At 59.4% G+C, this 13,436-nt stretch overlaps 1 long non-coding RNA gene across 1 annotated transcript; it reads left to right on the forward strand.

The window, feature by feature from the left end:
• Nucleotides 1–19: 19 nt before the first annotated feature.
• LOC141577519 (uncharacterized) lies at nt 20–5,678 on the forward strand. Its single transcript, XR_012506632.1, has 2 exons — nt 20–2,096; nt 2,610–5,678. It is a non-coding gene; the product is annotated as an uncharacterized LOC141577519 (long non-coding RNA).
• Nucleotides 5,679–13,436: the final 7,758 nt, after the last annotated feature.

Genomic DNA, 13,436 nt, shown 5'->3' on the forward strand with positions numbered 1-13,436 from the left:
GCTACCGCTCGCGAAAGTTGCGGAGGGCGGGGGCTGCGGCGCGGCCGGGGCCCGGGGTCCGTCGACTTTCTTCGAGGGCCGTCAGGACTCTGAGGCAGCTCTGCGCCCGGGGCGCGCGACCGCGCCTGCGGGGTGATAGCCAGTCGTTGTCTCCGCGTCCCTCTGGCGTTTCAGAAGATCAGGAGGTGGCCCCTGTCGCGCTGCGCGTCTCTGCGTGGGCCTTCGGGAAGGACAGACCCTACCGAGGGCACCGACCGGGCCGAGGCGTCCCGCAGCCGCTCGGTCCGTCGAGCGGCCCCCGCGGGATCATTCGAGGCAGGAGGCGCACAGGCCGGAGACTCTCCTGGAGCGCCTTCCCATCCTATGCCCTGGCCAGGGACCCGCAGGAAGCCCCCGCCCCACCTCGACCCCGCACAAAGGCTCAGAGTCTCCTGTTTTGTAACCCAGAGGCCTGCTACTCGCAGCTGCCCGGAGGGCAAGTCCTGGCGTCCGAGATGGAATACGTGACAGCAAGTGGGAGAGAGGGAAAAAGATGCGGCCAGACCCGCGGCCCGGGCGGCAGCCCGCCTCCCTGCTGGCTGCGGGGCCCACTGACCCCGCCTTGAACTCCTTCCTGGGCCACGCCCTCTGGGAGGGGGCGGGCCTGCTCGCTGCAGCTGGCCCCCGTGACAGTGGGAGGGCTTCTAGGACAGAAAGAGCCTATCTGGCCGTGAAATGATGTAGATCCTGACTCGGCCGTCGGGAGCCCTGGGTTCTCAGCACTGATGTGCTGGGTGACTCTGGGGAAATCTGATCTCCTCTCTAAGACTGGCTCAGGCACGGAGTGGGGGTGGGGTGACCAATCTCTGAGCACCCCCACACACTTGGGTTGAACCCTGGACCCGTGTTAGCTGGGGCAGCCCGGGGCAGCTGCCCGCGTAGCCCAGTTCCCCTCCTCCTCTGGTATTCTTGGTACAGAAGCCAGGGCAGAGCGACACCCCCACCTCACTGTGAGCCCAGCAAGGGTCCCCTGAGCCCTCTGTTCTGGGCCCTCTGCAGAGAGTCAGACTTGCCCCCTTCCCAAACTGAGGAGGAAGCATGGGGACCCAGGCCAGGTTCTGGCTCATGGAGCGACGTGGAGGAGGAGCTGGCCTCCCAGGGCGCACCCCAGACCCTGGCAGGAATAAAGTCAGGCCAAGTGGCCAGTGACCTCTAAGTTCCTGCCCGGGCGTCCTTCCTGCGAGGAAATGGGTGCGGCAGCTTCACGAACCTGGACAGGAAGGAGCTGCTTCAGCTGGGGGGGATTGAGCCTGCCTTGCCCAAGACAAAAGGATATAACCCCACGGCAGCAGGCGGATTCCTCCACCATCTCCCCAAGAAATCGCAAAGTGGGCTTCATCGCCTCCAGCCCCCCACTCTGAGAGCCTGCACAGACAGGCACCTTCCCCTGGCAGGGACGCCTCCCTCTCTGTAGACTGGGGGGCGCCCCACTCCGTCAGAACTGCTCGTGAGGAATGAACAGGATTCTTCATCCAGGAGCTTTGCACAGTGCTTGGGCCAGATGGGGTACCCTCTTCATGTCCTCGCTGCCCTCGGCCTTCCTGCCTGGGCAGGGAACCGGCCAAGACGATGAGCCAGGACTGGGACACAGGCAGGCACCCGCCAGCCCGCAGCACTGATGATCATCTGCCGCCCCCTGCTGGGTGCAGAGGGCACTGTTGCCACCTGGCTGCCCCTTGGGCGGGCGCTGCCCAGCGGCACCAAGAATCAGGTTTAGCCTGGAGAATAGCCCCCGAGAACCAGGCCTCGCCACTGAGCCAGTCACAGTACCTTCCTGACTCCCAGTGTCCTGATGTGGACGACAAGGACAGGACCCACCCTGTGTGCCTCCCAGGATTTGGGGAAGGTGCTGCAGGAAGGCTGGATGGTTGTGAACGCATGAATGAAACTTTCTCCTCCCCTTAACGGAGGCACCAGGGAGGGAGCACATGTACGCCAAGCAGGCGCTCTACTGCCAAGCTGTACGTACCCACCAACCCCCGAATGAAGGAAACGATGGAAACTCTCTTCCAAATGCTTGGTGTGTGATGAGCAGGTCCGGACTGTGTCAGCTCAAAGTATGTATCAGGAAGAGGGGACACCGTTCCAGAAACTCTTAGCACCATCCGTGTCTTCTCAGACGCAGAGCTGTTTGCTGGAACCGCCTCTGGCACCCCTCTGGGGGCACCATTGCCTCCACGTTCTATAGAGAGGGCACCCTGGAGAGGAGCTCACAGACTGTACGGGAACGGTCCCCGCCGGCAGCTGCAGCTCAGCTTGGCCCACGTGTGGTGCCATCAGTTTTCCTCAGTGAGGGAGGATGGGCCCAGGAGAGGCAGGAAGCTGGGGCTCCCAGCCCAGTGGAGCAGGTGGAACCCAGGGGCGGGAGTCACGTTTGCCAAAGTATGGAAGGAGGGTCCCAGGCCCCCTCTTCCTGGGCCCCTCAGCCTCCACCCGCACCACCCGTTCCCCCTCAGTCTGCCCTCAGCAGCCACCAAGGACCCAGTCCAAGCTTAGCGAGGCCTCGTCACTCTCCTGCCCAGAGAGGACTCCCCTTCACCAGAGACAAAATCAGATCTCTTCCCCTGCAGGTCCTGTGTGGTGCACCCCGCCCCTGAACAACCTCACTTCCTGCAGCTCTCCAGCCACGCCCAGCACACCCCAGCCTCAGGGCATTTGCACCTGCCACCCCTCTGCCTGGGACTCGCCCAGATGGCCGTGTGGCTCACAGCCTCACTTCCTGTGCTGAGCCTCCTCCCACCACATGACTCCCTCTACTTCTGTGCACTTCTCGCCACCGTGTCTGTTCCTGAATGGCTCAGTCTCGGCCCTCTAGACTGTCAGCTCTGGCAGCAGGGCCCACCTCTGGTCCTGTCCCCAGTTCACTCCCAGCACCGTGAACTGGGCTCAGCTTATGGGAGGTAGTCCAGAAACACGTGTTGAATGCAACACCAGAAGAATAAACCGACAGCTCAGCAAAGCACAGCAACTGCAATCTTACAACCGAACGTCTCCTGTCATGGAAGTCAGACAAGAGCAATCTGAATCAGAGGCTTAAAGACAGGCTGTGTAATCCACTGAATTGCAGCATATTTTACCATCATGAAGGGAATCTAGAACATTCCACTCCATAAGAGCTGCACCGACTTAGCACAATATTCTCACGGTCTTTGTTATTGTGATCGCTGCTCCTATTTCTTGAGCACGGGCGGCTGGCCTGAGGGGGTTGTGTGTGTCACCTGGTCCCCATTAAGCCTCCCAGTTATAGTCATCGCTTCTGTTCTTAGCTGTTAAATGCAGAAATCCAGCACATTGGGAGCTGCCCGGCGTCACAGCACGATGCGAAGGAGTCGGGCCCAAACGCCGGGCCTCCCCGGCAGCTGCTCACCCACCCACATCTTGCTGTTGCAAGGAGTTTCTGTGCCCGGCACCTAATTCTGTCGGGTGACACACTGGTTTGGGTGGAGAGGAATCGAGGGAGACGGGAAAATGCTGTGGTGTCGAAAAACACGGAGATACTGACTCAGCAGCGGAACGCAGAGCCGGGAAGGCAGGCTCGCCATGCACGCTCGGCACGGCCGCTGCGGGAGCCGGCGCGCGCGCGCTCGGGAGCGGCGGGGCCGGCGGGGAAGTGGCTGCTGGGGAAAGAGCCGGTGTCCCAGCTGAAGGAGGACCCGGCACAGAAGTGCTGCCACCGGCCCGGAGCTCCGGGGAGCCTGGAGACAGCAGGGTCTGGGTGGGTCCCAGAGGAGGCCTTTGGAGGAAGATCAGGCCGCTTGGTGCCCGGGCCTCTACTCCGGCCTCGCAGGGAATGATGCCCAGCTCCGGGCCGTGCGCTTTACTGAACTGTTTGCAGGTGACGGGTCTCAGAGGACCTGCCCAAGGTTAGGCGCCGCGCAGAGCTGGGGTTGGATCCCTGGTCTGAAGACCGAGTCTGATTCCTGCAACACTTCCAGCTGGGGTCTTGGCTTCTGCTTCTGGCTGATGTATGATGGGCCCCAGGCAGCAGCACGGGGTGGGGGGTTCTGAGTCCACAAACGCCCCACCAGGCCTCCTGGGCAGCCGCGGAGTTGCCCTTGTCAGTGGGAGTCCTCCTGGCTGGGGAGACACCAGGAACCTGCTCTGCACAGGACACGTGTGAACCTTCATGTGTTGTGTGTGGTGCGGGCCGCAGTGGGAGGGCTGGAGCGCTTCCTGCGCCCCTTCAAACATCTGCGACTGCTCCCTTCCACACAGGCCTCGTCAGAAAAACACTCGCAGCCAGACCAGGGGGTTCTTCCACCCAGCTTTACCCCAAATGCCAAGAGCCACTGCGAGGTCTCAGTGCTTCTCGTCGACGGGGTCCTTATTCCATAGCCAGGGTCCCAGGGCAGGACTGGGATCTGCTCAGGCCAAGGCCCCCCTCCGAAGCCAGAGCCCACCCCTCCATCTTCCACCCCTCCCTTCCACATCCCTCCATCCCTCCCCCATCCCTCCCCCTCCTCTATCCAGAGAGTACTGAGCACTGGCCTTGTTCGTGGGGGAGGGGAAGCGAACATTTCAACTCTTCCCAACATGACTGGGTGAAGGAATTATTCTCACGTCCAAACCACATGAACACACACATTTTGCAAATTCCATTTGCAGCTACATCATGCAAATTCAGCTGTCACAATTTCCCGGGAGACCATAGGTGCAGAGAAAGACCATCCGGCCCGTCTTGGAGTCAGACGATGCCCCACTGGGTTGGGGAGTGTGGCTTTTTACATTTTGTTCAAAGACGCAAAATGCGGACTTTTCACTGTTTGTCGCTTCGACTTTCAAAATTAAGTCCAATAGTGTAGTCCGCGGATCGCACACCGAACTGTGACCGCTGATGTCTTACCGCCAGGGGTCCTTGTCTGAGCCCCTCCTACCCACTGCAAGGGGGCTCTGCTCTCCTCCGCAGGCGCTGTGAGGTCAGGGCGCGGGCAGGGTTACTTGAGGCTTTAAGTAGGGAAGGCCTCCCAGACTTAACGCCTTTGTAGGCAGGAGGCCGAAAAGTCCAGACTGGGGGCAGATCCTGGATTTCTTCAGAAGCCAGCTCATCGTGACACCAACAGGCCACCTCACCAAAGGACAGAGGTGGGAATCCAGTCTGACCGAGGGAAGCCCAGGCCCCGTGCAGCTGTCTGTGCATTATGGGACCCAAGGGGTGGCCCAGGGGCCGCTGTTACTGAAGCTGGCAGTAGGCAGACTGGGCTGTGACACTCCGGCTGCTGGGAGCTCTGGCTCTCATGGAAAGGACCAGCATCCCGAGGGATTCAGGACACAGGGCCGAGGAGAGCCCGGTCCAAATCTGTCCCTGCTTTGCCTTTACTGGTGTCCAGTGCTGCCTCGACCTGGGCAGGAGACAGCCCACCTCCTGCAGCCCCGCCACCTCCCCAGGCAATAGGTCAGCACAGCCAGACCCCCGCGCCAGCGCTCCGAACCCTAGAACAAGCGCATCACCCCCAAGAGACAGCCTGCGCCCCGGAGCTGCCGGCCCCCGTTCCCCGCCCACGCCACGCCTGGCAGCCTTGGATCTGTCTGGCTCCGTGATTTGCCTGCTCCGGACATTTTCACGTCTGTGTAGCCTTCTTTCAGAATAATGTCAAGGCCCATTCATGTTGTAGTGGTGCGAATAAATACTCCGCACCTGTTTTTGTTTGTTTTGTTTTGCTTTGCTTTGGGGGTGTGTGATCGCGTTTTTATTTGTTTAGAGGGGGCGCTGGGGATTGAACCCGGGACCTCGTGCCTGCTGAGCCATGCCCTCCCCGAAACGTGCCTTTGTTTCGTCGAAGTGGATCTGATTTACAGCGTCATGCTGGCGTCTGGTGCACAGCGCAGTGACTGAGCCGCACTTGGACACACTGCTTTCCAGACCTTGCCTTTCTGGCCTTCCTCATGTGCTGAGCTGACCCTAGGAGGGCCTGGGGTCCCTCAGAGAGAAAGGCCACAAGTGAGGGCTCCCGAGTCCCAGGCAGCCACTCTGCGCCCTGAGCCAGCGCTTTGTCTCCGAGAGTCAGTCCTCTTGTCTGCGAAGTGGGCGTGACGGCGACCCCAGGGCAGAGGCCTCGCGGCCTGAGTCAATGAGACAGACGCACACACCGCACTCAGGACAGGCCTGACCCTCCGCGGTCGGCTCGTGAGCTTTCCTAGCCAACAGCTTCGTGCCGCTCCTGCTGTGATTCAGGAAGTCAGAACCTCCTCCGCATCCCTCCATTGTCCGAATGCCCAGAGCGCAGCCCACCTGGGGAATCCCAGCGCCTCCACCACGAGGGGGCGCCGCCGGGTGCCCAGCCCCGCACATGCCACTTCTGTCACCTGGACCTTGGCTCAGAGCCTGGCCCAGCTGGCCTGTCCTCCCAGGCCCCACTGCCCCTGCCGTTGCCTGTTCACGCCCTCGGTCACTGCTGCCTGAACGAGGGGGCTGTCCCCCAGCACCAGCGTGTCCACCAGGAGAGCGCTGGCGTCTCCCCCTCTGCACACGCTGTAACTTGAACCTCCCCAGCACCGGTTATGGCATTTCTGGGCACCCACCTTCTCTCCTGCCTCTGGCCCCAGGCCTCCTCTCCCTCTTCCCTCCGGGGTCAAGATGCAGGTCAGAGTTCTCAAGGTCCATACTGCCACGGCCCGGGACATCGTGAACCCCACTCACCTGGGCTCCCCGGGCCATAGCCTTGGTTTTCTTTATTGTTGCAGTCCTGGTGTGATGGGGAGAACAAATCTGACTCCAGTACCGGATCTGTTTCTTTTACTTAAACCTTTGTATCTACTGCTTTGGCTGCAAGTTAATCACTAAAAGGATGTTGCCTCTAAGCTTAAATTACACACAATGGCCCATCTCTGGGAACCCTGCCCCTCAGATAAAGAGCATTAAGCTAAAATACCTTTGTTTAGCTCACAGGAAGCCTCCTGAGCAGGCCCACCTGGGACTGACTGCGGGAAGGAAGCAGTTGGCACAGGCCCTCCGGAGGGTGACGGACACAGGAACATTTGACTTTACTCCCTCCCCTTTCAGTATAAAAGAAACCTGAATTCTAACTCAGGCAAGATGGTTCTTTGGGACATGAGTCCACCATCTTCTTGCTCTGCTGGCTTTCCAAATGAAGTTGCTAGTCCTTGCCCCAACACCTCATCCCTCGATTTATTGGCCTGCTGTGGGGCGAGCAGTATGAGTGAACTTGGTAACAGTGACAGGTCTTTGCCAACAGCTGCTGGCATCAGCTGTGCTCGGCCCGACTGTACCCCGTTCCTACCGCTGCCCTGGCCAGAGAGAGGCCAGTAGGACCCCGAAGCCAGGGTCCAGGAACGGCCTGACGACTTCCTAGCCACCCCCACCCACCTTTCCTTTCAGGCAAGACAGACCCTGCTGTTCCCCCAACGCCCAGATCTTTCCTGCTCCCTGACCCCCACTCCCAACACTGGGCATCTGGAGGGGTCCCAGGAAGCAGTCGCTAGCAGCCTCAGCCAGCTGGCAGCAAGAGCCCCAGTGCTGACGGCAGGCGGGGCGCTGAGAGCGCCTGGCGTGGGGGGTGAGCACGAGAATGCTTCCCAGGGGTGAGCTGGGGCGAGAAGGTACCTCGTATCTCAGACGTTCGAATGTAGGGGATGGTTGATGCTCGAACCACGGAAATGATGGCTGTGGCGGGCAGCTGTGAACACACTGGAGAAAGTCGGTGAATGGCGGAGTGGTTAGTCACCCACCGCGGGCAGAACGTGAAAGCCGGAGCCACGTGTACAGGGCCCTCGAACGAGCAGACTTCGTCCCATAGCTGCAAGGCAGCAGAGGCGGTGCAGCCCCAGGGGAGGCCGAGTTCCGAGCCAGCCAGTCTCTGGGGCAGACCAGGGACCTGGCTGAGGGGCGGGGCCACGAGACGCGGGGGTGGGGACACTTGGGTCTATGCACTGGGACCTCGTCCACCCACGCCCCCTCTGGAGCCCCTGGGCCAGAAGAAGTGGCCATTCCCCCCAGAAGGCTGGCAGTCCCCCTGTCTGAAGACCACCCTCTGCATTCTGGGACATCACACCTCTGCTTCCGGCCGACAGCACCTTGGACATCAGTCTGTGCCTTAGACTAAGGAGAAAGAATCTTAGCTTTTCACTCTCTTTTCTGAAGAGCCGTTTAAAAAGTACCCGACACCACGGTCATTCACTTCTCTTTTATGGGCGCCACCCCTCGGTCCCCCGGAGCCTCCCCCTGAGCTTGTCGCTCCCTCCCGGGGACCACGGGAGACAGTTTACGCAGCTGTACGGCCCCCTGTGTCCCATCTCCTAAGAAAGCTGTATTGACATCACATTTAGCCACAGACTGGCCGGATAATCAACCCAAGATTCCTCCATCTTCCCTGCACCAGTTTCCACGTTAGGGTTTCCAGTGGGCTGAATAGTGGACCCCAGAAAGATACATCACATCAAGCCCTTGAAGCCAGTAAATGTGACCTTATTTGGAAAAGGGGTCTTTGCGGAAGTGACGAACGAGACTCCGAGAATGAGATCATCCTGGATTATCTAAATCCAACGACAAGTGTCTTTGCTAGAGACACGCAGAGGGCAGACGCAGGGAGAGGAGGGGCGGCCAGGCGGAGACCGGGGCGGAAATCAGGGTGATGTAGCCCAAGATGCAGAAGGCCAAGCCTTGCTGGCCGCCCCGGGAGCAGGGTGAGCGGCACAGGACACGTGCCGGAGCTTCGAGGGGGAATGCGGCCCTGCCAGCAACAGGGTTTCCTCCTGGCCAGGGAGGGAGGACCCTGAGAATGAAAAACATAACGAGGCCATTGATTGAATGACATCAAATGTGATTCATGCGGTCACGTTGATACATTTTTAAAGCTTTTAGTCTGAAAAGGGATAGGTGAAGAGAGAGAATGAAGCATTTATTCATCTATTTAAATGTTTTAGCTCCTTTATTGTGCTAGGGTTCCTGCACAGTAACCGCACCGATTTCAGACGTACAGCTCGATGAATTCTGGTAGACACGTGCGCCCGTGAAGCCACCACCACCAGGGGCGCTAGCACGTCCGTCTCTCCCCAGGAGGTGCTCATTTTGAACTCCCAGCTTATCCTTTCCTGCCCGCTTCACCCTCCGGTAACCATAAGGTAACCATTAGGTTGTTCTCTATGTCTGTGAGTCTGTTTCGGTTTTGGAGGTGAGTTCATTCGTGTCCTTTTCTGTAGATCCCACACGTAAGCGATCTCATGTGGTATTTGTCTTTCTCCGTCAGCCTTACTTCACTTAGGACGACCGTCTCCAGGTCCGTCCGTGCTGAATTCTACTTTCCTTCAGGGTAACCAGAGTTGATGAAGAAAGTTCTTCCTTATGGAGAAGAATTCCAGAAAATAAAGGCAGAAATCACATCGGCACCAGAAGGTCATGAATTTGCAATCCTTGATGAACAACAGACCTGAGTTATGCTCGGTGATGGCAGGTAGACTTACCCCGTGAAAGACGGACGGGGCACTTGGTGGCGAGTAGATCAGGCTGCCAACACCCACAGCTGGTGGCCAGCCTTACTGCGGAGAGCGCGCGGCACACAGGAGGTGCCCGCCCACGCGTGTGGTGCTGGGAAGCCCGCAGCACCACCCGGGAAGGCAGCCGGTTAACAAGGCCAGCCCCGTCTGATGAAGGCGCAGATCTAACTGCCAGTTCTCAGGACACATAGAGGGACGGTCACTTTAGTGACGTCGTGGGGACACAATCAGCCAGGCCTAGGATGTGGTGAGTCGAGAGAAAAGTGTGGAGCTTCCATGACGATCCTAGAGGAATGTCACATTTCTTGCAGCCACCTGGCCAATGTTACTGAATATCCAACACCAGATCCTTTTTGGTGGGCTGCAGAATTACAGCATCCCTTGAGCCTCCACCAAGTCTGTCCTGTGGACGTGTGGCATTGGCTGGGGAGGAGTGGGACCCTGAAACTCGGGAAGGGACATCCGGTTAGACACAGACGGCGCTGAGGCGCTCCAGTCCCCCAGCCACTCTGAGCCTCTCTCGCCAGAGGAAGTACCTCAAAGGCGCTGTGACACCCTTACCTGGGAGCGGTGCTATTACTCTGGGAAGGAGATGCTTTTCCCCTCAAAACCCACCGCAAACACCCTTGCTGCACCAGATCCACATCTAGGTTCAGATCTCAGCATGCCCTGAAGCCAAGCACAAAGGCGGATCCAAGAGGAAACAGCTTTTACACTAAGAGAGTGGAAAGATTTTGTACAGATTGGCAGAAACCAGGGCAACTGTGTGGGGAATGGCTTCTGAGAGTGTGAGGTCAAGGCAGACAGAACACAGCACGGGATCGGGCCGGAGGTACTCACACGAGTGCCTTACCAGAGATTCGGATTCAATGTGTCCCTCGTGCGGCTGGGATTGAAACTGACTGAGACTGGTCTCCACGGTAGCCTGTGCTTAATGAGGCCGGAATGCCAGGACTTCACCAGCACGCCGCAGAAGGAGTCCGAGGGCTGGAGGGGAGGGGAGTGCTGGAGTCCACTTACCCCGTGTACCTGCCCACCTCTCCTCCCCTGGGGTCCCGGCACTGGGTACTGCATCAGCGAGGGGCACTGGGTCCTTGGAAATCTCTGTGGTCGCCGCGTCCGACCGACCGAGTGTAGTGATGGGAAACCCTGGGGTCCCTGATTTCAGAGACCCCGGGGTCCTAGAGCAGCAGAGACAATGGCCAAAACCGAGGTGAGCCCCGCTCCTGAAAAGGGCGAGAGGGGCTAACACAGCCAGAAAGACCCGCCCATGTAGCCGACAGCCGCATCACGAGGAAAGAAGTCACCCACTAAAATGGTGCTTGGTCCCGAGAGCAGGAAGAACCCCAGGACTGGCGACCCCAGACCCGGTTTCAGGGGCCAACGTGGAGATCCACAGCCTCTCCCCCAGTCTCAGGCTTAAGCCAGCTTGCTGAGCCCGAGCCCCTGACGGGCGAGGAGGCCGGGTCCCGGGAGGGAGGGGCCGCGCAGCCGCAAGGCGCGCCGTCACTCTTTCTCCAGGCTCTCCCCCCCCCCCCCCCCCCGCCCCGGGCCCTGGGCCCGGCACCCACGGGCCGCGCCCCAGGGGCAGGCGTGCCCGGGCCTCTGGGGCATTACTAGAGACTGGCTCTGATTTAGCACGAACTCCTGGGACATCTGTTCTCATTCTCTTTTGCCGAGAAATGAACCTCGCTGCCTAACAACAGTTATTTATCAATATCTCTCACGGTTCGGAGGATTCGCTGGCTCAGCTTGGTGGTTCTGGCTTGAGGCCTCTCAGGTGCCCCAGGCGGCTGGGGGCTGGGGGGCTGGCACTGGCCAGAGTCACCTGGAAGGCTGGCCGTCAGTTAGGATCTCAAGCTACTGACTAGGACACCTCCGAGAGGGCCCTCGTGTGGCCGGGGCTTCCACACGGCACGGCAGCTGAGTTCTAAGCGCAAATATTCTGAGACACAGAGAGCCAGGGAAGACGTACCCCCATCTCTGGACCTAGCCGTGAAGCCACACGGTGTCACTTCTGCCACGTGAAAGGGTCACCAAGGCCAGCCCTGCCCAGGAGAGGGCGATCCGGCTCCATTTTTGACAACAGGGTGTCAAGGAACTCGCGGACATATTTAAACCCGTTACGGTCCATGTTCTGGCTGTGAACTGTTTGTATTTCTTGCACATGCAGAAAATCGATTATTTTATTACATGGAGCGCTGGGGACTGAACCCAGGACCCTGAGCATGCTAAGTGCACACTTTACCACTGAACTACACCCTCCCCACCCCATGCACACGCAGAATAATTCACCCCTCCAAGACCCCGCCCCAAAAGCTCGTCAATCTTGGCCTCGTGTTCTCAGCGTCAAAACCAGGTCCAGGTGCAAACAAGGCGGTGCAGGTGCATTTCCTCAGGCTCGGCTCATGGTGCACAGTCTGTCCAAAGACTGACGCACTGAAGCCTGGGCATCGGCCCCCACCCACACACCCAACAGGCAAAGGCAGGACAGGCCTAAGTCGCTGCCCGAGAGGCTCCCGTTCAGAGCGAGGAGGCGGGGCCGGGGCGGAGGTGGGGACACACAGTGGTCCCAGGCCCGCAACATTCCTAAATTTCTGGGCACTTGATGACGTCCTTGAGGCTCGAGGGATGGTCCTCGTGGCTCCTGGCTCCATCCTTCCTTTCCCACGACCGCAGCTGCATTTGTTGCTAAACCTCTGGGTGTTGTCTGAGGAGTATGTTGGCATCAAGTCTGCCTGCTGCCTCGAAGCCTGGGGGTCAAGTCTTAGCCTAGTTTTGCACTTTCTCTGCCCCAGTAGACCGAGCTGGCAGGGCTGACGCTAGTGCGATGCTCTTAAGGTCTGTGCGGGAAGTCGGGGGTGGGAGAAAGTAAAGCGCCACAAAGCTGGCTGCTCTTAACCACAGTCAGCCTTGAAAGAGAAGTGTCCCCGTGTCACTGCAAGCCTTTGGCCGGTTTCCCGAGCTGCAGAGAAGTTGGTTCTGGTGGGTTCTGCCTATCTTTCCTTGCCTTTGGGAAGGGGCAGAATCGGATTTCCTATTCCATTTGCGGACGTCTTGAGAAAGCGTTGATTCTTCTTTTAAAAACTGCCCACGGAGACGCAGTTCACAGACGACGGCAGCGCACCCGTTTAAGGTGTGCGGGTCAAAGGCTTTCAGTGTCGCCTCGGGATTATGCGAGCCTCACCCACTCTGATTTTAGCCTCACTGAAAGAAACCCCATCCCTGTTAGCCATCGTCCTCCCACTCCCCGCCCCAGCCCTGGCCAGCCACGGTCCTGCTTTCCGCCTCTGCAGGCTGCCCGGTCCCGGGCGTTTTACGTCCAAGCAGTCGGACAAGCTGCGCTCCTTGGTAGCTGGCTCCCTTCGCTCTGCGCGATGCTGGCCAGCCTCACCCGTGTGGAGGCTGCATCAGCACTTCATTTCTTTCTCGTGCCTGAATGGTCCTCCGCTGCGTTGGTCCACAGTGATTCTCCAGCTGTTCGCACCGGTTTAGCTGGACGGTTAAGCGCTTGGAAAGAAAAGGACTGGGAGCTTGGTGACAAGGCGCTCCAGGGAAGAGGCACTGGATGGACCTCTTAGAAAGGACACTGGCTGCGACCATCCCTGTGTCCTGGTGGAAGGATGTCTCCAAGGCCCATCCACTGCCGAGGAAGCTCTCAGCGATCAGATGGACACGAGGACCCTCCTGCTGAGGTTTTCAGCCTCTCATCCCAGCCAGTGGGGGGCCTGCTTGTCGGGCCCGTGTGTAAAGTGATCGTGGCGGGAGGGGTGGAGGCTCAGCACAGAGGGCCGCATCACCTCCGCCCCTGAAGCTGGCCTGCCCACCGCCAGTGCGGAGCCGACGCGGAGCCCCAGCCCGGCACGCTCCTCGCTGGAACGCACACAGACCCTGGGCTCGCCTTCCCTGCCCTTACCTCCTCGGCCGGCTCCACCGCCCCCAGACTC

This window comes from Camelus bactrianus, chromosome 4 (assembly GCF_048773025.1).
Source record: "Camelus bactrianus isolate YW-2024 breed Bactrian camel chromosome 4, ASM4877302v1, whole genome shotgun sequence".
NCBI classification, from domain to species: Eukaryota; Metazoa; Chordata; class Mammalia; order Artiodactyla; family Camelidae; genus Camelus; species Camelus bactrianus.